The following is a 24,372-nucleotide window of genomic DNA, read 5'->3' as shown; positions in this document are numbered from 1 at the left end:
TATTGTATATAGCATATAATTTGTGATAGAGGGTATATTGTTTATAGTGCATAATTTGCCAAAAAGATATCTATCTATCTTTAAGCACATCACACATTTTGATAAGAAGAGAAAGAATCTAATAAAAACTGGGAAAAGTCTTGAATGGATACTTGCCAAAAGAAGATATATAAATGGCCAATAAGCCTTTCAAAAATGGTCCACATTGTTTGTCATGAAAGAACTGCAAATGTAAAGCACAAGATATTACTACAAACCCATTAAAATCAGGCTAAATTTAAAAAGACTGATAATGTCAAGTGTTAGCAATGATGAGGAATAACTGAGATTCTTAACTACCACTGGCGGAAGTATAAAATTGCAGGAGCACTTTGGAAAACTGCTGGCAGTTTCATATATAGTTAAAAACATACTTATCGCTTGTCCAAGAAATTCTATTCTTAGGTGATTATGCAAGAGAAATGAGAACACACACCCTGCAAACTATTTGACCCAAATGTTTATTGTGGTATTATTTATAATAGCCCCAAACTGGAAACAACCCAAATAGTTATCGATAGAGGAGTTAAATTGTGGTCTATTTACTGAATGTAACATATGGTCCCATAAAAAGGCATGATGTACCACACACAACATGGATGAATCTCAAAAACATTATGCCGAAACAGGAAATAGATACAAAAGAGTGTAGAGCATATAACTGCATTCGTATGGCATTCTAGAACAGTAATGTTTTAATATTAATAAGTATAGCAGGGGAAGTCACATGGGACCTAGGATGGCAGAGGACCAGCATGGGACATGGGAAGACTCCACTTCATATGCTGATGGGTGTCATGATTTACGGTGTTATAGGTGTTTACAAAACCACCACATTTTATATTTATCCTCTGAGCTTTTTATCATAGTGTCTCAATTAATAAACTCAATGATCATATATAGTGTCTCAATTAATAAGCATCTTATATTTTCCTAAAATTATAAATTAATGTTCAAAACACTCCTAAAGAGTTTATGTTTCCATCACTCTGCCTGTTTATCAAACCCTCGTCAGATCTGGATGCGCTCCATCATTTCTGTCTTTGTCTATCTGACCGGAGATTTTATTTGTGTGCTCCTTCATCTTGTGTTGTTTTGGAGGCTGGCACCATCATCACGTGTTTTCTGGCCAGTTATCTCTCCACTGCTGTGAATCGTTTTCTCAGTTTCTTTGCTTTTTTGTCTATTTGATTGTTGATCTTTTTGTTATTAATAAGTGATCTTAATAATTTATTATATTAAATCTTTTACATCCATGTAAATTAAGATTACCTTCCTAGCTTTTTGGTCTTTCAAGTCAATTTAAAGTATTTCTTAACTTAAATAAGTCCTTGATCTTTAATAGTATAATCCGTTAGTGTTTTATAAGTTGTGACCTTTTGGTTGATTGAAGCCATTTTTTAAAAAACCTAGAATACAAAATATGTTCCTTCTTATAACAGTAGGACTTTCAAAATAGCATCTTCTAGTCATTTGAATTGGTTTTTAATGGTGTGAGGTCACATTTATTCCATGGATAGCAGATTTTCCCAAGCCTCAAATTTGTTTCTTCTATAAATTGCTTGTTTGAAACACGCCCTGTGATTTCATGTTAGATCTTCGCAAATCTGTGGGTCTTATCTAGTCTGTCTTCTTTTCTTTTCTTAAAAAAACATTTTATTTACTTATTCATGAGAGATACAGAGAGAAAGGCAGAGACACAGGCAGACGGAGAAGCAGGTTCCCTACTGGAAGCCCAATGTGGAACTCGATCCCAGGATCCTGGGATCATGCCCTGAGCTGAAGGCAGATGCTCAACAGCTGAGCCACCCAGGTGCCCCATCTGTCATGTTTTCTACTTTTGTCTTTATTTTCACCAAAGTTATATATCCTTATATTTTGAAAACTCAGACATTTCTACAGCAGACCCTTCCCCCATCTTCCCTATTTCCCAACGTCCAGAGATGATTTTTTTTGAAATATGTTATTTATTTATTTGAGAGAGAGAGAGCGAGAGCACGAGTGGGTGGGAGGGGCAGAGCAAGAGGGAAAAGTAGGCTCCTCATGGGGGTCATTGTGGGACTCGATCCCCGGACCCTGGAAACACGACCTGAGCCCAAGGCAGACACCTAACCTACTGAGCCACCCAGGCTCCCCAGGAAGCAACAATTTTCATCATTGGTTCTGTGTGTGGACTGTGCTCCTCGCAGCCTTCTACACTTGTGTCCCTGCCCCTTGGACATGCGCTGGCCAGTGACAGTTTTTCATCAACAGAATGCAATAGAAGCAACTTCTAGCAGCTTCCAGCTCCAGAAGGGGATGGGAGCTTAACTCCTGCGCCTCAGCTGCCACATTATAAGGAAGCTCAGGTTGGACCCCTTGATGGAGAGAGGCCATGTGGAGGGGTGGAGGAGGCCACCCCTCGAGGACAGATGCTCTGTCAGAGAAAGGGAATCCTGGATGCTCTGTGAGCTCCCCGCGGGATGCAGCATGAGGATGCCCCCGTGTGGGCTAACGGAAGGGGCCTCCAGCTGAGTGCCACCAACTCACAGAATCATGAAGAATGAGAATGGTTTTGGTTTAAGCCACTAAATTTGAGACAATTTGTTTGTAACAATAGGTAACTATTACGCCAACCTCGGGCAGCTTACCTGGTGTCTGTGACCTTCAACATCTCGTCTGTAAAACAGAGCTACAATGCCTTCCTTAGAAGGCTATTCTTTAAGAGGAAAAGACCCCGGGGACCTAGCAGGGCACCTTGCACATACGCCATACGTGTAGGCCAAGAGCTTCAGGGAGAGCCTTAGACAATATGCTTACCTCCTACTTTCTCTTTAGCTATAATTTGGGTTTAACACTTCTTTCAGTGTTTTTAATTCTTTTTTTGGTTGACAGAGGCATGGAAATCCATCTTGTCTTGCTGACCTCGTGCATTCCCTTCCTCTAACAGGGATGATGGAGACAAATCCTTGTTTTAGACTAAATTCAGCCACAGTCCATGAGCAAAAATAGGTGAATAACCACAGCCCCGTGTGACACAAAGGGGACATGATGGTCTCTTTTTGCTTCACACCTGAGCCATCACTAGAATACCAGGTGGAAACGGTAGCAGCAGAGGTGGGGGTGCATGGAAGTCACCCCAGGACTCTGTGTGCAGTGGGAGGCAGCTTTCCGTGGGAAGGATGGAAGCGTTCTCTTGGGGAAAGCTCGCAGGATGTGCTCACCCCCTATTGGCAGGAGGGGGCTGAGGTGGTTCCACCAGCATTGGAAGGATTTTTCCGTAAGGACAGAGTTAGTAAAATCGAGGCAGCTTCTTTTGAATGGAGCTGCTTAGGAACTCACGGTAGACTTCATGTGGCTTCTGCAAAGGGCAAGAGGGGTGTTTCCAAAGTTTGACTTTTCAGCCACAGTGGGAGAGAGCTGTGGTCATGGTGTGGTTTCGGGTTTAGCTTGGCCGTGGACGTGAGGGCTGCCAGTAGACAGTGGAGGCCAGAAGGGGAGCTTGGGGTGCTCTCAGCAAAACCCCTCTGTCCCAGGGAATCGGAGGCTGGAGCCCTTTGGAAATGAGCTCAGAGGCTGTGGCGGTCAGGGCAGGAGGGCAGAAGGGAAAGGAAGACCAAGTGGATGGCAGGGAAGGTGGGGGGTGGATGAACACCAAGTCTTCTCTGGGAGAGGAAAGAAGCTTCTGGGTTTGCTGGGCTGGCCTGGAAGTTAAAAGCCAGCAGGCTGGCAGCGGGAATTCAGCAGGATCGTAAGGGACAGTGAGGATAAACACAGGCTTGGACGCCGGGCTTTCAGAGGAGCACAACATGGTTACATGACACATCTTCACAGCTGTGGGTGCAAGCTCTGCAGCCACAAGTAGCATCCACTCTGCACCTGCGCCACCCCTGTGACACCCTGCAAGGCTTTGGGGTTGCATCTAGGTCCCCATCTCCTGCTTCAATCTCACTGCCTGACTGGGAGAGCACCTGCCCAGGCACCTTCCATCCTCATGATTGACGCTGCGAGAGAGTCCGACAGCAGCTTTTCCTTGCCCTCATTCTCCTGTGTGTTTGTTCATTTGTTAGTCAAATATGCCAGCAAATAGTTACTGAGAACTGCTGTGGGGTGACTCCATCCCCCCTGACTCATCTGTGAAAGCCCTGATCTGAGTACCTCTGTGTGTCACTGGCTTTGGACACAAGCTCTTTAGAGAGGTCACCAACCTAAGTGAGGCCACAAAGGATGGCCCGAGCCCACATGACCGGCATCCTTGAAGTTGTTGAGGACACACACATACAACCAAGGGGCAGCCAGGTGAGGGACATGGGGAAGAGCACTTCTCCATGCCAAGGAGAAGGGCCTCGGAAGGAACCAGCCGTGCACATACCCATTTTGGACTTTGGCCTCCAGAACACATATCTGTCATTCAAGCCTCTCAGCCTTGGCACTTGGTGATGACAAGCATCTGCACAGTAACAGCCACGGGGCCTGCCACCATCATCTAACACATAAAGGAGGGGGCCCGACGTATCCTCATGTGAGGTGAGGACGGAATTTCACTGGTTAACCATTGGCTCCAGCAGCAGTAGCCTCCACGACCTCCCCTGATGGTGGCTCCTTCCTTCCATGCGTCACCACACGCTCCTGCCCACGACGCCCAAGCTCTTAATCAAGTGCTGGGAGAATGTGATAGGCTGTTTACACGTCTCCTGAGATGGTGCTCAAAATACAGGCCAGGGCTTTATGTTGGCAGCAATACTTGGCAGACTCCTTGAGGGTGGGAGGTGATGGCCAGCGATCGGAGCCAACGAGCACTCTGGGCACCTCTGGGCACATCACGCTGCTGGTTATGCACACGCGGAGGGCTGTGGCTGGAATTTTGTGCATGTTGGATAGGAAGGGGCTCCAGGAGACTTGATCCTATGTCCTTTGGGAGTTTATGTACCCAGAAGTGAGGATGAGTGTGGACACTGGAATATTTTGATTATTTATTCACATTTTTATTGCACCCTCACTTTGCAGGAGAGAACATAGCCCTGTGCAGCAGAGAGAAGTCATCAAGCAGAGAGTTTCCTCCTCCGCCCACTAGCAGGTGGGGAGGGACGTGAACACCAGCCTGCACCAGGTCGCACCGTGAATAAAATGATGCAGCACAGAGAGCAGTGAGATTTCAAAGCAGGGGTTGCAAATCCGTTGCTAGTGTCCTGAGTGACTTCAGCCACTTTATGCCGGCTCTCATCACATCACCGACTGTCCACGGGCATGTGTCTGGGCGTTCAGATGCGTGCCTGAGTTTATTCTCAGCCTCATCACTCACGTCCCTTTGAGTCCCTTCTCAGTCTCATGTTTGCTGCAGGACATGCTCATCTTTGTTGGGCTTAGAGCATGCTCAATTTTTTTTTTAAATTTTTGTAAGTATTACAATGTGCTCTCCAATGAGCCTCCCCCTCACCTGCATCCATTATCGTTGTGTTTTTTAATCAACCGTGAACTAAGCACAGTTTCTCACCGGCACCTCGATCACATTTGCTGTCAGAAGCAATAATATATTCATGGGCTAGCATCTCAGGGGGCTGGTCTTAACCAATTTGGTTTATCAGGCTTATGCTCTGGGGGTAGAGTGAGGACCTGGGTCTCTATTTTAAGGATCCTCTGTTGGTATTGGCTGGCACACAGGAGACATTTGTGTGCGGGGTCCCTGAACCCATGAGCACAACGCTGGGGCTTGTGGGTGTGGTTAGTGGTGACCGGGTTGGACCCAGGCTCTTTAGAGAGGTCACCTAACACATAAAGGAAGGGCCCGACGTATCTTCATATGGGGTGAGGACGGAATTTCACTGGTTAACCATTGTTTCCAGCAACAGGAGCCACAAGGCGCTGCTCTTACAAGGACACGTATCAGAGATGGCTTTGGAGAGAGGCCTGCTGGACTCTTGCTGTCTTCTCTGGGAGTAGGCAGCACTGGGAAGAACAGGGAAACAGGGCAAGCAAACTGAGGGCCATTTTATCCATGCCCACGAGAGTTGGTCCCATTGAGGAGGTAACGTCTGAGCAGAAACCAGAATGAAGGGAGAGTGACCATCCGGAAGGTGTTCAAGGTCGGATGCTTTATCTGGGTGATGTGGCCACAGACAGCCAACATCCTAACGGGAGCTGCATGTGGACCCATGTGGCATCTGTCACCTGTTGGTAATGTAAAAAAGGACCACAACAGAGTGGCTGAACACAACAGGAACTTATTGTGTCAGAACTGGAGGCCAGAAGTTTGAAATCCGGCTGTGGGCAAGGTGTGGATCCTGCCTCCGTAGCTCCTGGTGCCCCAGGCATCCCCGCCCTGGGGTCACTTGATCCTGTCTCTGCCTTCCCTCAAGTCTCCTCTTTCTGGAAGGACCCTGCCATTGGATCTAGGCCCCCCAACCTAGGCATATCCTTCCCTGAAGCAGGTCTGCAAAGACCCCATTTTTAAATAAGGCCACATTCCCAGTTTTGGGTGGATGCTATCTTTGTGTGGGGGGGAGGAGGGCGCTATTCAAACAAGGATATACGCAGAGGTCACGGACTTTAGGAGGAACTCAGAACCAGTACACCACCTTAAAAGAGAACATTTAATGAGTGTTCCTCAAAGTGGGGGAGAGAGCTGTTGTTCCCAGGCAGGTGGATGCGGGTGCAGTCTCAGGGGACAAGACTGTTCTCAGTAAGAAAGACGCTGATGTGCTCAGAGGACAGAGCCAGTGGGGACTTGGCCTCACCTTCGCCTTGGTCGCTGGTGACTCTGTCCTTTTACCCTGGGTTTGCAGGGTCCCTGCGCTGCCCTAGGGCTGCCCTGGGCTTCCTACCTGTTCCTCCTCCCAGGAGGCTGTAGCCCTGCTGGCCAGGGGGGTTCACTCATCTCCAGATTACCATACTGATGGCATCCTCTGAATTAGGAGCTTGCTTTGTTTGTGTTTGGGGTTGCCTTCAGCCCAGGGGCCCAACTCTCTTTGACTCCTCTTGACCCCACCCCCAGCCCTCCACTCCACCAGCCGATGGAATGTGCCCTCGGGTCCCACACACCTCAATGCAGGTGAGAGGTGCTTCTGAGCACAACTGGTTCTACCTGTTTCCACACCAGACTCTCCACCACAAGGACGACTCCCACCTCGGCCATTCCCAGGACAAGCCCGTTCCCAGGCAGGCTCCAGCCCTGCCGCCTACAGGTCAGTCCTGTGCACATGCAAACCTGCAGGCCATGTAGGCCCTGGGGGCAGCAGGAGCAGGCAGGTCTGCACACCTGCTCCCCCAGGATGCTCAGCTGCACGTCCATCTGTCCAGCCAGCTGACTCTGCTGCACCTCTGCAGGCGGAGCAGGAGACCCGCTCCTTCCTCCTCCCAGTCCTGGCCTTTACTGAACCTGGGAGGTGATGGGAAGGGTGGGGCGGGTTTGCTCCAAGATAAAGGCGCCTCAGATTGGATGTTGTGCTGTTCCTCCTGGATGGTTGGTGTTCCTCTCTCCCAGGCCTGCTTGCCTGCCTGCACTTCCTTGTTGGAAGCAAACCCACAGCGCCCACTCCTTGTGAAGGGAGCATGGCCACAGCACGTACAGTGTGTCTCTGCCAGCGACCGCAAGGCCAGTGTTAAGTTCCTTGAGAAGGGTTCACACTGACAAAGATAGTTCTCTCTCTCTTAGGGGAATTCTCGTACCAGTTGTTAGTTGATACATGTTACATGAACCATAGTTGGTGTTAGAAATTCATGAATATGTGTGGATATTCACATATTTCCCACAAAAAATACATACGTTATTAAGGACACAACATCTATAAAAAGAGGCAAGTTTTACATTGCAAAATTATTGCATAATTGCCCAAAGAACAAATATCCAGGCAACAATAATATAAATCAACAACAAAACGACCCCCAAATAGCCTAATGGGAATCAAACATTTGCAACGATGACAGAAAGAGAGCTCACACTGTTTGATGAGCAAATGGGAGAATGTGTTCATGGTGCAGGGGAAGACGGGCATGGATATAAATGAGGTGTTTTGGAAGCTATTTTTCAAAGTTTATCAGAATCTAAAATCTTCCTAGACTCTGAATAGGAATTCTGTTTCCAGAAATTTAAATTATGGAATTACCCCAAAATATGCGTCTAAGAACATTTGAGTGTGTGGTTGTCATAGCATAACATGGGAACCAGCTGAAACTCGAGTGGGGCGCGGGTAAGTCGGTGCTGCCGGGGGTCCCCCAGCCCCTCTGAAGTCGGGCCCATGCCGGCTCTGCACACACTGACCTGTTGGTCAGGATTCACACTACGTGCCCAGAGGTGCTTGACTTCTGAGGAATAAGATAAGGGGCTGGGATGGGTTTGTGTACTTACCAGTTGTCATTCTTACTTCTCACCACAAGGACATAGCATTTTGTCATTAAAGGAAGAGGAAGCAGGAAGCAGGTCCTTGGTGCGACACGCTCGCTCTGCTCCAGCCTCGCGGTGCCATACGGAGCAGACGCTGGAGGAGAAAGAAGCACAGATACACGGAATGAAATGCGAAGAGAGCCGCTATAATTTGCTAGATTATGTGTGCGATAAGGCAGGTGTGATAATAATAAAACCCTGGAAATCATAAGTAATACAAAAATCTAGAAATAAAGCCAAATAAACGGCTTCTATGGCTTTGCCCGTGGCCCCAGGGACCCCCACCCCCTGCGGCGGCTGTGCGCACTTGTGTGTGTGACCGCAGGGACAGGCCCTCGGGCGATGTGGCCAGGGCTCCCAGGGTCCCTCCCTCCCACCCCTCCTACAGAGCAGCGATGTCCACGGAAGGTACACTTGGTTGTAATAATGGAGAAACTGCATGGTTTGGGACCCCATGTCGCAGCAGAGGCGCCACCCCCGAGACACGGTGGCATACAGTCCCACCCCGGTGGCAGCTGAGGATACTGTCACACAAGTCAAGCCTGCGGTTCTTGGAGGGTCCTGCGGCCAGCGCTGACCGTGCTGCGGGGTGCTGGCCAGCGGGATGGAGGGCCACTTTGTCGCGGCCAGAGCCCGGGAGGCGCCGTGTCCACAGGAGCCCTGAGACCCGCCCTGCCACGGCCCTCCAGCTGCTGGTGCTCTGCTTTTCCTCCCTTGCACACGAACCAGGTCCAAACAGAAACAAAGGGAGCTTGATATCTTCTTGACACGCGTCAGACGTGAGCGCACTGTCCCTATTAACTTTCACATCATTGAAGACGTCACAATTCCATGGCTGCTAGAATGACCGCACACTGGGCGGCAGACACCGTAGAGACACCTTCTCTCTCAGCTCGGGGGGCCAGGGTCTGGGTCCCCTGTGTGCACAGGGTGGGCTCCTCTGAGGCTCTGGGGCAGACTGGTTTCATCCCGCTGTCTGACAGGTGGGTGCTGACGGTCCTGGGCACACCTGGGCAGGGGGCCACCCGCCCCCATCCACACAGCCTCCTTCCTGCACCCACACTCTCTCTCCCGCCTCTCCCAGGATGTAGGGCACACACAGGAAATCCAGGATGACGTCGTCTCAAGGTCCTTGACTTACATCTGCAGATGATGTTTTCCCAAACAAAATCCCATTCACAGGTTCTGGGACTAGGATGCGGGCCTATCTCTCTGGGGCTCACCACTGAGCCCACTGCAGACCACAACCTCAATCTCCTTTCCCCTCTTCGGAGTCAGTGTGTATCACCTAGCACTTTCTGTAAGCACCTCTCTGCATGTGCATGCACCTACACACATGTAAGGCATATGTGTACACGTGTGCACCTGCCGTCACGTCAGCCATATGTATACACGTGCCAGTGGCCAGACCATGAGCTTGGAAGGCAGCCCTCCTCCCCACTTCACAAGGCACCCAGCCATTCAACTTTCTGAACCACAGAAGTGTGACGGAATAACCGTCCTCACGATGGGTGATGTAACAGGTCCTACAGAACACGCCGTGCACGCCCTGAAGCTTGCTTCCTGTGCTAACGGTATATTGAAGGAGTTTCCCTGTCATCACCAACATCCTTGCTTTTCACTGACTGCAGAGTATGCCACCGCTTTAGAGTTTCTTATTCCTGAGACGCTGTTGGCTACTTATATTCCCAAGATCATTTCATTACGTCTCAGTTTTAAAATGTCTTTCCATTTTAATTTTGGTTGTGTGTGCCTGCACATTCGTTTTTTCTATTCATTTTTATATATGGTTTGAATAGGATTTCTTTTCAAAGCATCACTTAAAAATATTTTTAGAGATAAGGGGAGGATGGAGCAGAGAGAGAGGGAGAGGGAATTTTAAACAGACTCCACGCCCAGTGCAGAGCCCGACTTGGGGCTCGATCTCACAATCTTGAGATCATGAGTCAAAATCAAGAGTCAGACGCTTGGGCAGTCTGGGTGGTTCAGTGGTTTAGTGCCACCTTCAGCCCAGGGTGTGATCCTGGAGTCCTGGGATCAAGTCCCAAGTCGGGCTCCCTGCATGGAGCCTGCTTCTCCCTCTGCCTCTCTCTCTCTGTGTCTCTCATGAATAAATAAATAAAATCTTAAAAAAAAAAAAGTCAGACGCTTGACTAACTGAGCCACCCAGGTGCCCCTCAAAGCACCACTTTTATATTTATTAAGTGATGGACTCGATCTCAGCTCGGGTCTTGATCTCAGGATCATGAGTTCAGTCTGTGTTGGGCTCTGCTGAGCATGGAACCTGCTTAGAGAAAAGAAGAAGAGAGAGAGAGAGATAATGTACTCGAAGATTGAGTGATTGATTTAAAACATGGTAAGATCTCCTTGTGTGATAATCAATGATCAATCTTTGTGGTAGTTTCATGAATATTTTAAAAGAATGTGTGTCTTCTAATTGTTCAATTTCGATAGTTAGTGAAAGGCAAATTAGACCAAACTTATTAAATACAGTATGCAACTTTTCTACTCTTTTTTTTTTCTATTTCTTTCGTTAGTTTCTATTTCTTTTCTTATTATGGTTCAGATTTTTCTACTCGTATTTATTTGCTATGTGTGTTTTTAAGCTCTGTTTTTGAGTGCAGAAAGTTTCTGATTGGCATATTTTCTTGGTGCATTATTCCTTTTATTTTATGAATATCTGACTCTTCCACTGTGTTTTCCCTGATTTTACACCCACGTTACTCCCTTTGCTGCTCTTTGTTACCATGCAGTGATATGCAGTGATCATTTCCCTTTCTTTTTCTTCTTTCCCACTTCATGTGTGCTGGGTCTCTAGAACTGACTTGTCATAGGAATTTTTTTTTTTTTTTTTTTTTTTTTTACCAGTTGGTGAGATTGTCTCTTTAATGACATGTATGGAGCTCACTTACATTTATCACAAGTACCGATCTATCTACTTAGCTTTTCTTTGCAGTATAAATTTGTTTCTATTTTCCTAGATACTGTATATTCTTATTTCACTCTTTCTTTATAAACTTCACTTTGCTGAACTGGTCATGCTTTCTTAGTTACTGCTAGGCTTCTCAGTACTTATATTTGTAGGCCTATTATTAGGGCTATTTTATTTTATTTTATTTTAATCTATATATTTACTCATGAGACACAGAGAAAGGCAGAGACATAGGCAGAGGGAGAAGCAGGCTCCCTGCAAGGATCCCAATGTGGGACTCTATCCCAGGACCCTGGGATTAGGCCCTGAACTGAAGGCAGACGCTCAACCACTGAGCCACCCAGGCATCCCAGCATATAATTTTAAATGTACTCGTTTAGTGGCTGTTGAGTATATAACTGCTGGGAACACTCATGAGGTGGTTGGCTTGGACTATGCTTTCATTTCTCTTGTGTAAACACCTAAGGGTTTGAGTGCTGGGCCATAAAGTGAGCATGTGCTCACCTCTGTTAGACTCTTCCAAACTGCTCTTCCAAGGGGCACATCACTTTGCATTTCCACCAGTAATTATAGCAGTTGTTCAGCATCCATGCCAACCCCTATTATTTTCAAGATTTAAGATTTTTACCATTCTGATGAGTTTATACTATTAATCTCTTGGGATTGTAATGTGCATTTCTTTGATGACTTAAAGAAACACCTCTCCATATGTGTATTGATCATTCCCCAATTTTTTATTTCTATAAATGGCATATTGAAACATTTGTCAACATTTTGAAACATTTGGCTGTTAAAACTGGGTTTTTCAAAGATTTATTTATTTACTTGAGAGAGAGAAAGAATGAGAGAAAGAGAGCAAGGATGGGGGAAGGACAGGAGGGGAGAGAGAATCTCAAGCAGAACTCCCACCGCACACTCCGCTGCCGCTGAGCACAGAGCTGAGTGCAGGGCTTGATCTCATGACCCTGAGATCATGACCTGAGCCAAAATCAAGAGTCAGATGCTCAACTTCCTGAGCCACCCAGGTGCTCCATTGGCTGTTTGTATTGTCATAATTGAGTCATATTTTGGACATCAGCTTTTGGTATGACACACATATCAGGAATATTTTCTCCAGTCCATGGCAGGCCTTTTCATTTCTCTGATACCCTCCTGAGAACAAAGGCTTTAATTTGGTGAAGTTCAATTTGTCAGTTTCCCTTTTGTGAGGTTTTTGTGTTTTGCATCCTAAGTGATCTTCGCTTGCACCAATGTCATAAAGAACTTTTATAGTTTTATATTTAGGCCCGTGATTCATTTCAAGTTAAAATTTGTGTTTGATGTCAGTTGCCCTAGTGCCTTTTGGTAGAAAGACTGTCCTTTCCCCATTAACACGCTTTACCCTCTTTGTAAAAAAAAGGAGACGCTCTCTCAAGTGTGATCTGTCTCCGGGTGATTCGTCCCATGCCATGGTCTGCATGTCTGTTTCAATGTCAACACTTCATGGATTTCATTCCTGCAGCAAAATTTGAAACCAGACTAAATCCTCCATCTCTGCTCTGTTTTAAAACTGTCTCAGTTTATGTACACTTAGAATTATTTTCTACAAAAAGCCTGTTGGGATTTTCATTCCCATTTCATTCCCAATGAATCTATTGATGAATTAAAAGATAATTGATATTGTAACAAATCACGTGTTCTGATCAACACAATATATTTTGTCATGTATTTAGGTCTCTTTAATTCTCCTTGGCAGGGACACCTGGGTGGCTTGGTGGTTGAGCATCTGTCTGGCTCAGGTCTTGGTCCTGGGTTCTTGGGATTGAGTCTCGCATCAGCTCCCTGCAAGGAGTCTACTTCTCCCTCTGCCTATGTGTCTGTGTGTCTCTCTCTCTGTGTCTCTCATGAATAAATAACTAAAATAAAAACTAAAATAAATAACTAAAATAACTAAAATAAATAACTAAATTCCTGAGGAGAAAATAATTCTCCTCAGGAATATTCCATAGTTCTGAGGATATAAGTACTGCACATATTGTGATATGTTTGTTTCCACATAATTTTTTAAATGCTATCAAGAATAGAATTTAAAATTCATTTTCCAGTTGCTTGTTTCTGGCATAAATACAATTAATTATTGTATGTCGACCTTTCATCATATGACTTTGCCAAATCCATTTCTTAATCCTAGAAACTTTTGATGACTCCTAAGGATTTAGGATTTACTGCATAAAAGTGATATTATTCACAAAATATGTTACCCACAAATCCACAAAGACAACTTTATTTCTTCTTTGGGAATCTATATGGTGTTAGTTCTGTATCTTGCCTTATCTCACTAGATAGAGGGTCGGGTACAGTGTTGCCTAAATGTGGTGGGAGTGGACCCCCTTGCCTTGTTGCTGATCCTGGAGGAGGGCATTCAGTCTTTCACCACTAAATGCGGTGCTAATTGTAGGTTAGCTGCAGATGGTCTTTCTTGGTTTAGGGATGTTCTCTGCTCCTTGAGTTTGCTGAGGCTTTTTCTTGTCCCTAGGTGCTCATCAAGACAGTGTAGTCTTTTAATCCCCTTTATCTATTTCACTCACCATCCCCCACCTCTCCTCTGGCAACTGCTGGTTTGTTCTCTCTTCTTAAGAGTCTTTGTTGTTGTTTGCTTATCTCTTCTTTCTCTGTTCATTTGTTTTGTTTCTTAAATTCCACATATGAGTGAGATCATTTGTGGATCATTTGTCTTTCTCTGACAAATTTTGCTTAGCATAGTACACTCTAGCTCCAGCCATGTTATTGCAAATGGCAAGATTTCATTATTTTTTATGGCTCAATAATATTCCATTGAGTATATATATGCCACATTTTCTTTATCTTTTCACCAGCTAATGGACACTCAGGCTGCTTCTCTACCTTGGCTATTGTAAGTAATGCCGCTATAAATGTAAGGGTGCATTCACTCTTTGAATTAGCGTTTTTATATCCTTTGGGTAAATAACCTGATGGTGGAATCACTGGATCATAGGGTAGTTCAATTTCTAATTTTTTGAGAAAACTCTGTAGTGTTCTCCAAAGTGGCTGTGCCAATTTACATTCCCACCAACAGAGCATAAGGGTTCCTTTTTCTCCACATCCTCACCAACACTTTTTTTTTATTGTTTTTACTGAAGCTCGATTTGCCAACATATAGTATAACACCCAGTGCTCATCCCATCAAGTGCCCTCCTCAGTGCCCGTTACCATCACCCAGTGACCCCAACCCCCTGCCTACCTCCCCTCTGCAACCCTTTGTTCATTTCCCAGAGTTAGGAGTCTCTCATGGTTTGTCTCTCTCTCTAATTTTCCCACTCAGTTCCCCTCTTTTACCTTAAAATCCCTTTCACTATTTCTTATATTCCCCATATGAGTGAAACCATATGATGATTGTCCTTCTCCAATCGACTTACCTCACTCAGCAAAATACCCTCCAGTTTCATCCATGTTGAAGCAAATGGTATTTGTCCTTTCCGATCTCACCAACACTTGCTATTTCTTCTGTTTTTTATTGTATCCACTCTGACAGGTGGAAAGTGGTATCTTACTGCAGTTTTAATTTGCATTTCTCTAATAGTGAGTGATATTGAGCATCTTTCTGTGTGTCTGTTGGCCATCTGTACATCTTCTTTGGAAAAAATGTTTATTCAGGTCTTCTGCCCATTTTTATTTGGATCATGTGTTTTTTTGGGTTCAGTTGTATAAGTCATTATACAGTTAGGGCATTAACCTCCTATTGGATAGAAAATTTGCAAATATGTTTTCCCATTCAGTAGGTTGCCCTTTTGTTTTGTGGACAGCTTCCTTCACTGTGTAAAAGCTTTTTATTTTGGTGAAGTTCCAATAGTTTAATTTTGCTTTTGTTTCCTTTGCCTCAGGAGACTTTTTTAGAAAAATATTTCTATGGCTGATGTCAGAGAAATAACTGCCTATGTTTTCTTTCAGGAGTTTTATGGTTTTGGGTCTCACATTTAGGTCTTTAATCCATTTGAATTTATTTTCATGTACAGTGTAAAAAAGTGCTCTGGTTTCATTCCTTTGCATATGGCTGTCCAATTTTTCCAACACCACTTGTTAAAGAGACTGTCTTTTCCCATTGGATATTCTTGCCTCCTTTGTTATAGATCAATTGACCATATAAGTATGGGTTTCTCTCTGGGTTCTCTATTCTGTTCCATTGATCTATGTGTCAATTTTTGTGTCAGTGCCATAATGTTGTACCACAGCTTTGTAGCCTATCTTGAAACCTTGATTGTGATACCTCCAGCTTTGCTCTTTCCTCGAGGTTGCTTTGACTATTTGGGGTCTTCTGTGGTTCATACAGATTTTAGGATTATTTGTTCTAGCTCTGGGAAAAAATGATGTTGATGTTTTGACAGGGATTATATTAAATCTGTAGATTGTTTTGGGTAGTATGGACATTTTAACAATTCTTCCAACCGATTAACTTGGGATATTTTTCTATTTGTTTGTTTCATCTCAATTTCTTTCATCAATGTTTTAAGTTTGCTGAGTTTTTTTTTTTACATTTTTATTTAAATTCAATTTGCCAACATATAGTATAACACACAGCCAGTGCTCATCCCATCAAGTGAGTTTGCTGAGATTTTAATCATGAATAGGTGTAGAATTTTGTCAAATGCTTTTCCCCCATCTATTGAAGTAATAGATGTCTTTACTATGTCTCTTCTCCTTCTCCTTCTGCTCTTCTTCACTTCTTATTGATAATGGTGGAATTATCATGGAATTAAGGAATTGATAATTCCTTGGAATTAAGATGATTGATTTTTGAATGTTAACTTCTTGGAATGAACTCTATTTGTATTGCTAGTTTTAATTTGCTGGTATTTTGCAAAGGGATTTGCATTCCTTTTTTATGAGGGATTTTAATAGTTCTCTTTTCTTAATTTTTAAAAAAATATTTTATTAATTTATTCATGAGAGATACAGAGAGGGAGAGGCAGAGACACAGGCAGAGGGAGAAACAGGCTCCATGCAGGGAGCCTGATGTGGGACTCAATCCCAGGACTCCAGGATCACACCCTGGGCTGAAGGCAGCAGTAAACCACTGAGCCACCCAGGCTGCCCTGTTTTCTTAATATTTTAAGAAGTTGTTCTGCCTTACAAAATGAGATCAGAAGTATTTCCTTATTTTCTGGAAAATTTTATGTATTATTATTATTACTTCTGAAAATGTTGTTAGAATTGATCACTGAATTTTCTTTGTAAGGAAGTTTTCGTGATGAATTTAATATTTAGATAAATACAGAACTATTTAGACTTTTTATTCTTATTTATGTTTTGTGTCTTTCAAGAAATATTTCCCTTTCATCTGAGTGGTTGAGTACATTGGCATAAAACTCTTTGTAATGTTGCCTTATTATCTCTTTAATATCTGTGGGATCTGTAGTGATGTGCCTTCTTTGATTCTTGATATTAATAATTTATATATTCTCATTTTTTTCTTTTTAAGTCAACTAGGGATTCATGAATTTTATTGATTTATTTTCAAAGAATGAGCTTTTGGTTTCATTGACTTTTTCCTATTGTAAGTCTATTTTTTTAAATTCATTGATCTCAGCTCTGATCTTTATTATTTCTCTACTCTTATTTACTTTGATATTCTATTTTTTTTTTTTTTTTGGCTTCTAAAGGTGGAGGCCTAGACCACTGATTTTCAACTTTTCTTCTTTTCTAACATAAGCATATTTAGTATTAAGCTACAAATTACCTTCTAAGCACAGCTTTTGCTGAAGCCTGCAAAATTTTATATGCTCTGTTTTCATTTTTATTTAAATTATTTTCTAATTTCTGTTTGTTCTTGCCCTCTTCTTTGACTCATTGGGTTATTTAAACATATTTTACTTAATTTCCAAATACTTGGGACTATCATAAGTATATTCTTATTATTTCTGATTTAATACTATTATATCAGAGAATATATTCTGTATAATTTCATCCCTAAGTTTCAATAAGCTTATTGAAACTTATATCATAGTCAATTATTTGGTCTGTATTGGGGAAGATTCCAGATTTACTTGAGAAACTATGCATTCTGCTGTTGTAAGGCAGAGTATTTTATATAGATCAATTGATTAGAGTTGGTTGATGGTGTTATCTAGGTCTTCTATGTCCATATTGATTTCTTTCTACTTGTTCTATCAGCTGCTGAGAGAAGGGTGTTAATGTCACCAATCATTCATGTCTATTCCTTCTTCACTCTATACGTTTTTTGTCTCATGTATTTCAATACATTATTATTAGGAGCATGTAAATTTAATATTGTTTTATTTTCTTGATTAACTAATTTATTAATATGAAATATCCTTATATAGACATACTAATATTACTAGTCCTGAAGTCTTTGTTGTCTAATACTAAGTTCATTTCAGGTTTTTTATGAGTAGTGTTTTCATTGTATACCTTTTTTCATCTTTTTAACAAAGCTCATTTTTAAATATTTGAAGCTTATTTCTTATGGACAGTATATAGTTGTGTCTTGAATTTTATCATGTCTAACAATCTCCGCCTTTTAGCTGATGTCTTAGATTTTCTTTATATTTAATATCACTTGTTATGGTTTTGCTTAGTAAGTCTGCCATATTGCTACTTACCCCTTCTGTTCTTTACCTTTATCTTTCCCTCTCTTTTTTAGATTGATTGTTTCCTTTATTGTACTTTATTTCAATTATTGGCTTATTAGTTATATCTCATTTCAATGATATTTTTAGTGGTCTCTAGAGCTTATAATATGCAACTTTAATTCAATAGAATCTATCATTAAATATTATATATCTATCATTAAATATTATATATCTATGTTGCAAGACTCTTATAAGAATTCCCCAAGTCATACATTTTATTTACACATATAATGTAAAGTTCATAATGTTATTAAATTTTTGCTTTATTTTTATTTTTTTATTGGAGTTCAATTTGCCAACATATAGCATAACACCCAATGCTCATCCCATCAAGTGCCCCCCTCAGTGCCCGTCACCCAGTCACCCCCACCCCCCGCCCACCTCCCTTTACACCACCCCTTGTTCGTTTCCCAGACTTAGGAGTCTCTCATGTTCTGTCTCCCTCTCTGATATTTACCACTCATTTTCTCTCCTTTCCCCTTTATTCCCTTTCACTATTCTTTATATTCCCCAAATGAATGAGACCATATAATGTTTGTCCATATAATGGTCTTCTGAGACCATATAATGTTTGAAGAAGGACAAGTGACTTATTTCACTCAGCATAATACCCTCCAGTTCCATCCACGTCGAAGCAAATGGTGGGTATTTGTCGTTTCTAATGGCTGAGTAATATTCTATTGTATACATAGACCCCATCTTCTTTATCCATTCATCTTTCGATGGACACCGAGGCTCCTTCCACAGTTTGGCTATTGTGGACATTGCTGCTAGAAACATTGGGGTGCAGGTGCCCCGGCGTTTCATTGCATCTGTATCTTTGAGGTAAATCCCCAGCAGTGCAATTGCTGGGTGGTAGGGCAGGTCTATTTTTAACTCTTTGAGGAATCTCCACACAGTTTTCCAGAGTGGCTGCACCAGTTCCCATTCCCACCAACAGTGCAAGAGGGTTCCCCTTTCTCCACATCCTCTCCAACATTTGTTGTTTCCTGCCTTGTTAATTTTCCCCATTCTCACTGGTGTGAGATGGCATCTCATTGTGGTTTTGATTTGTATTTCCCTGATGGCAAGTGATGCGGAGCATTTTCTCATGTGCTTTTTGGCCATGTCTATGTCTTCTTCTGCGAGATTTCTGTTCATGTCTTTTGCCCATTTCATGATTGGATTGTTTGTTTCTTTGGTGTTGAGTTTAATAAGTTATTTATAGATCTTGGATACTAGTCTTTTATTTGATACATCATTTGCAAATATCTCCTCCCATTCTGTAGGCTGTCTTTTAGTTTTGTTGACTGTTTCTTTTGCGTGCAAAAGCTTCTTATCTTGATGAAGTCCCAATAGTTCATTTTTGCTTTTGTTTCTTTTGCCTTCATGGATGTATCTTGCAGGAAGTTCCTGTGGCAAGTTCAAAAAGGCTGTTGCCTGTGTTCTCCTCTAGGATTTTGATGGAATTTTGTCTCACATTTAGATCTTTCATCCATTTTTTGCTTTAAATGGTCAACTAAACATTCAAAATTGAGAAAAATAACTGTAATATATATCTACATATTTACCAGTACTGGAGCTCTTTATTCCTTTCTATGCACCCAAGTTCCTATCCAGCATCATTTAACTTCAGCATAAAGATGTTTTTATAATTAACATAGCTATAGTAAATGTCTTTTGGTGATAAATTCTTTCTCTTTTATTCATCTGGAAATACCTTTATTTTACCTTATTTTTGAAAAATATTCCTCTGGACACAGAGTTATAGGTTGACTTACTCCCCCTCCCCTTTCAGCACTTTATAGATTTTATTCTTGGTCTTCTGGCTTTCACTGAGCCTAAGAAGAAGTCTGTAGTCACTATTATCTGTGTTCCCTTGAAACATGTACTTCCACCCCCTTTAACCCCAGGTGTCTTGTGTGGTTTTCTTTGTATTTATCTTGGTTGGGTTTGGCAAGTTTTTTCATTAATTTGTAAAAGTATGCACTGTTATTTATTCAAATATATTCTTGATCCCTTTCTCAGAAACTCCAAATATATTTATATTAGATTATTTGATATTTCCATAGGTCACTGAGGCTCTAGTTTTTGTTGTTGTTCTTGTTGTTTTGTCTTTTCTCCTCCTCTGTATGCTTCTTTTTGGATATATTGCTGTATCTTTAAGTCCCCTAATCTTTCCTTCTGTGGTGGATAGCACTCACTCGCCCTTTCGTTTTTGGATGATGGCTTTATATTCCATGGCATGAAAATGGATTACCATAACTTATTCACCCATTTACCCAATAAGAACACATCTATATTATTTTTAGGTGTTTGCTATTTTCACTGATCATACAAAAAACATCCTTGTGCATATATTCCTATTTAATTTTGTTTCTGTATGATAGGGTACCAGGTCTGAGATTTCTGAGTAAAAAAATATTTTTTTTCTCATTTCAAAAGTATTGCCAAGTGTTGCTGCTTTCCACATATTCTGTTTCACACATCTGTTTGATTATATTCTTATATAGTTGACAAAAAATAGTTAATGTGATGATTTCATACATTTTATTTCAGCACAGTCTTCCTTCCCCCCCCCCCCCGTGCTTGGATGTCTGCTCCCTCTGCCCTCCAAATTATACTTTTCTGTGGTACTTAATCTGCTAAGTCCATCAGTGATTTTTCTTTTTAGATATTGACTTTTTACCTCTAGAAGTTCCATTTGGCTCTTGGCTGAATTTTTATAAGGTACAGCATGAGAAAGCACAACACATAAAATTGAGCACAATATAAATCAATGACCCAAACCAACCAAACAAAACCCTGCATGTGCTTTTATGTAATAATATGTACATATTTAGTATAAGATACATACTAGATTGCCTAGGGAGAGGAAGCTATAACACTACTATAAATAATGACAAAATTAACCTTCTTATATGAGAACCTATGTGCATAAACTCTACAGTTTACAATGAAGTGGAAATGGTAGAGTATAAGACATGGCTTCCCCAACTCCACCAGATATTCCACCTGAGCTGGGTGATGGTGATGGAGATGATGAAGAGGATGAAGCTGAGGTCTGCATTTGACCACTGAATCTTTTTTTTTTTTTAAGTATATACATTTATTTATAATATTCTTTCTGGCCTCAGTTTTAGAAATGGATGTTATTCTTTTACTTTGTCCATTTCATTCAAGTTTTCAAATCTGGTTTAGGAAATAGCTTAGTCTAACCCAAGCAAGAAAATGAAAAAAAAAAAACATTAATGGGAAAATGTGCATACATATTTTCTTTGTCAAATATTTAGTTACTAAATACAAGTGAGTAATTGCCATTAGCCAGAGTGAGTATGCTTTATATGCCATGTTGAAAATTCATTAATAAATGAAACTTGCTGAGAATCATTTCTAAAAAAGAAAGACTTATATTTAAGAAATTGTGTGATTTCTCTTTATAAAACTCATTTTTTAGGCCTCTTGGCAGATCTCAACATCCTGTCTGCCATGGAAGAAAATAATATATCTGATATAGATGAAAATTTTCAAACATTAAATATGAGTCTCTTAGCAACCACAGAGATTTAAAGAGTTCACTTTCTTAATACCCATTGAGAAGTGTGTCAATGATTAAATGTTTCCTAAAAGAAAGATATGGAGCACCACCGACTTGGGAGGGTCTTGTGGAAGGCTCATGTGATTGATAGTCCCAACCCCCCTGATAACACTTGGCAGCAGTCTTGATGTATTGTCCACCTTCACAGCCATCTTGGTAAGTGAGGCTGTGTGTCAGAGTCTGGGATGGCAGTTAGTGGGCTTTTTGGTGACTTTCTGTGAGTAAGTCTCATTTGTAATCCATTTGATGATTTGATATATAGTATTATGTGAAAGCAAATGTGATATTTCTGAGGATTGATATTCAAATTCTTCACAATCCAAATATTTATACTCCGGGTTCTGAACCAAGCAGATAACAAGAGCTCAGTTAGTCATTTCTAAGAAAGAAAAGTTATATTCAAGGAATGGAATAATTTTACAAATATTATAGTACTTCCAGTACTTAGTAAAAATAAGTGCTCAATTTGAAAGAGAGTCTCCAAGAGGGAATATAAGACACCCAGTAAATGAGCTGAAATGTTCTCCTCACAGTAAACTTTTCTAACATGAGACATTTTTTAGACTTTTGATATGATCTGTAATTTAGCTCAAGTTTGGATCATTCTTGGAATAATAAAGAATCTCTCTGTTGTTTTCTGATGTCATGCAAGGCAGTCTTTTTCTTTTTCTTTTTTTTTCCCCATCTGCTTGGCCAGTTCTTCCGAGTGCTTAGTTGGTGTAGCTACCGGGGTGTAGCAGCCATGGAAATACCCAGCAGGGGATGGGGAAGTCCCTGTTCTCTGGATCTATGTTTCTAGGGACATATATGCTCATGGGGACATCACCACTCTGTGCCAACTGGCAGGATGGCACTGGAAGTTCTGTATGCTCTGTCCACCATGCCGCAAACTGTGCCATGACAGTCCCTCTGGGAAGGGTAGTAAGTTCTCCACCTCTGGAAAGAGAGTCAAGATCCTCATGGGGCAAGGAGTGAAAACTAAGTTCATATTTGCTAGGAAAAAAATCTAAGAGCACGCACCTAGTCAAAAAATAAAAGCAACTTCAAGATGTCAGATAGATGATGAATCATGAATCTCTACATAAGAATATATGTGAAAATGATTTAGGGCTTTTGATTATATATAAATTCCCAATACATAAGCAATGATGGGTTTCCATCACAACCGGATGTTATCTTAGTTCTTATTCATAAATACCTGGTATCTAGATGTGACCAGGAGGCTGTGCATGCTTGTCAGACATTACTCCAGTGGTGTGCTTAACTTGGGGGTGCATACTGAAAGAGGAAATATCTGGGTCTTGGGGGACATTTCAGTTATTGGTACTGAGGAAAAGAAACTTTTATTATGGAATAAAATATAGGGATTGCATCTCTAAACTGACACAAGTAGGATTTACTTCAAAAGAGATTATGGTCATCCTGGGTGGCTCAGTGGTTTGGCGCCACCTTCGGCCCAGGGCATGATCCTGGAGACCCGGGATCAAGGCCCACGTTGGGCTCCTTGCGTGGAGCCTCCTCTCTCTGCCTATGTCTCTGCCTCTCTCTCTGTGTGTGTCTCTCATAAATAAATAAATAAAATCTTTTAAATAAAAAGAAAGGCTGAAAGTATGACTAAACTTAAAAAAAAGAGAGAGAGAGATTTATTTGGGGGCTCCTTTAAGGGGTTGTTTATTCCAGTATACAAGGAACCTTGTTAGGAAGTCACCTGTGTATCCAGGAATCCCACTGAGGTTACCTGGAGCTCCAAGTACAGGTGACTTAGGGATGATGTGTCACTCTGCTGGGGTTGCTGTAACAAAATACCAGCCTGGGCCATTTAAACAGCACACTTTTATTTTCCCACAGTTTTGGAGGCTGGAAGTTTAATACCAAGGCACCAGCAGGAATGGTGTCTGGTGAGAGCTGTCTCCTAAGCTTGCAGGTGGCTTTTCTCGTGTCTTCTCTTCCTGGGACACAAGTCCTACTGGATTAGGGCCCATCCTTCCACCTGACTAACCTTAGTTACCTCTGTACAAGGGCCCCATCTTCCCGTAGCCACATTCTGTGCTAGGAAGTGCTAGGGGGCAGGATTTCAACATATGCATGGAGGGGGGACACAGTCGTGTCTTTCAGGGACAATATGAGATCTAAATGGTTTATCAGGGTGAAGGGGTCTGTAAGCAAGTTCCAAAGACTTGAGTAGGCTCTTCTGGAAAGTAATCGCGTTTGAGGAATTTTGTGTTTTCAAGTGCTTAATTGGTGTGCATGTTTTTGTGTGTGTGTCTTGATGTCTTCGGCAGAAGTGAGGCTAAAACCCCTTAAGATTAGCAACAGCATTCCACTTCCCAGAAATAATAAAATTCTGACTAGTCTTGAAAGCAAGAAGACCCTACCAATGGGGAGCTCTCCATTCTTCGAAAGGATTTCTCTGGTACTTTCTCCTACACACCCCATGTCGAGGCTCAGCAGCCCTACCATTTTTGGCACAGCGTGGATGCAGCTTCTGGCCCTGGCTCACGTGTCCTGGGTGTCCAGTGTGTGAATTTGTCACCAGCAGAGCCACACTCCTGGGGCTCCTAGGATCACGCTCTCCCCTCTCTCAGGGAACAGACCTCTAAGGGACTTAGCAACACAGCTATTTCTAACTTGGGCAGTTGTGGTCAGGAAAGCACTTGTCAAAACTTTTAGTAAGTGTCCTCGGGGAGCAGAAGCCACATGACCACCGTGTGACACTGTGATAGATTCTCCAGGCGGAGGGGCTGGTGCCTGGATCCCACGGCTAGAAATCACGAGGCTACATGAATGAATGAACGAATGAATGATCAAGTAAATAAAT

This window comes from Canis lupus, chromosome 34 (assembly GCF_003254725.2).
Source record: "Canis lupus dingo isolate Sandy chromosome 34, ASM325472v2, whole genome shotgun sequence".
Taxonomy (NCBI): domain Eukaryota; kingdom Metazoa; phylum Chordata; class Mammalia; order Carnivora; family Canidae; genus Canis; species Canis lupus.
This window is presented reverse-complemented; position numbering follows the sequence as displayed.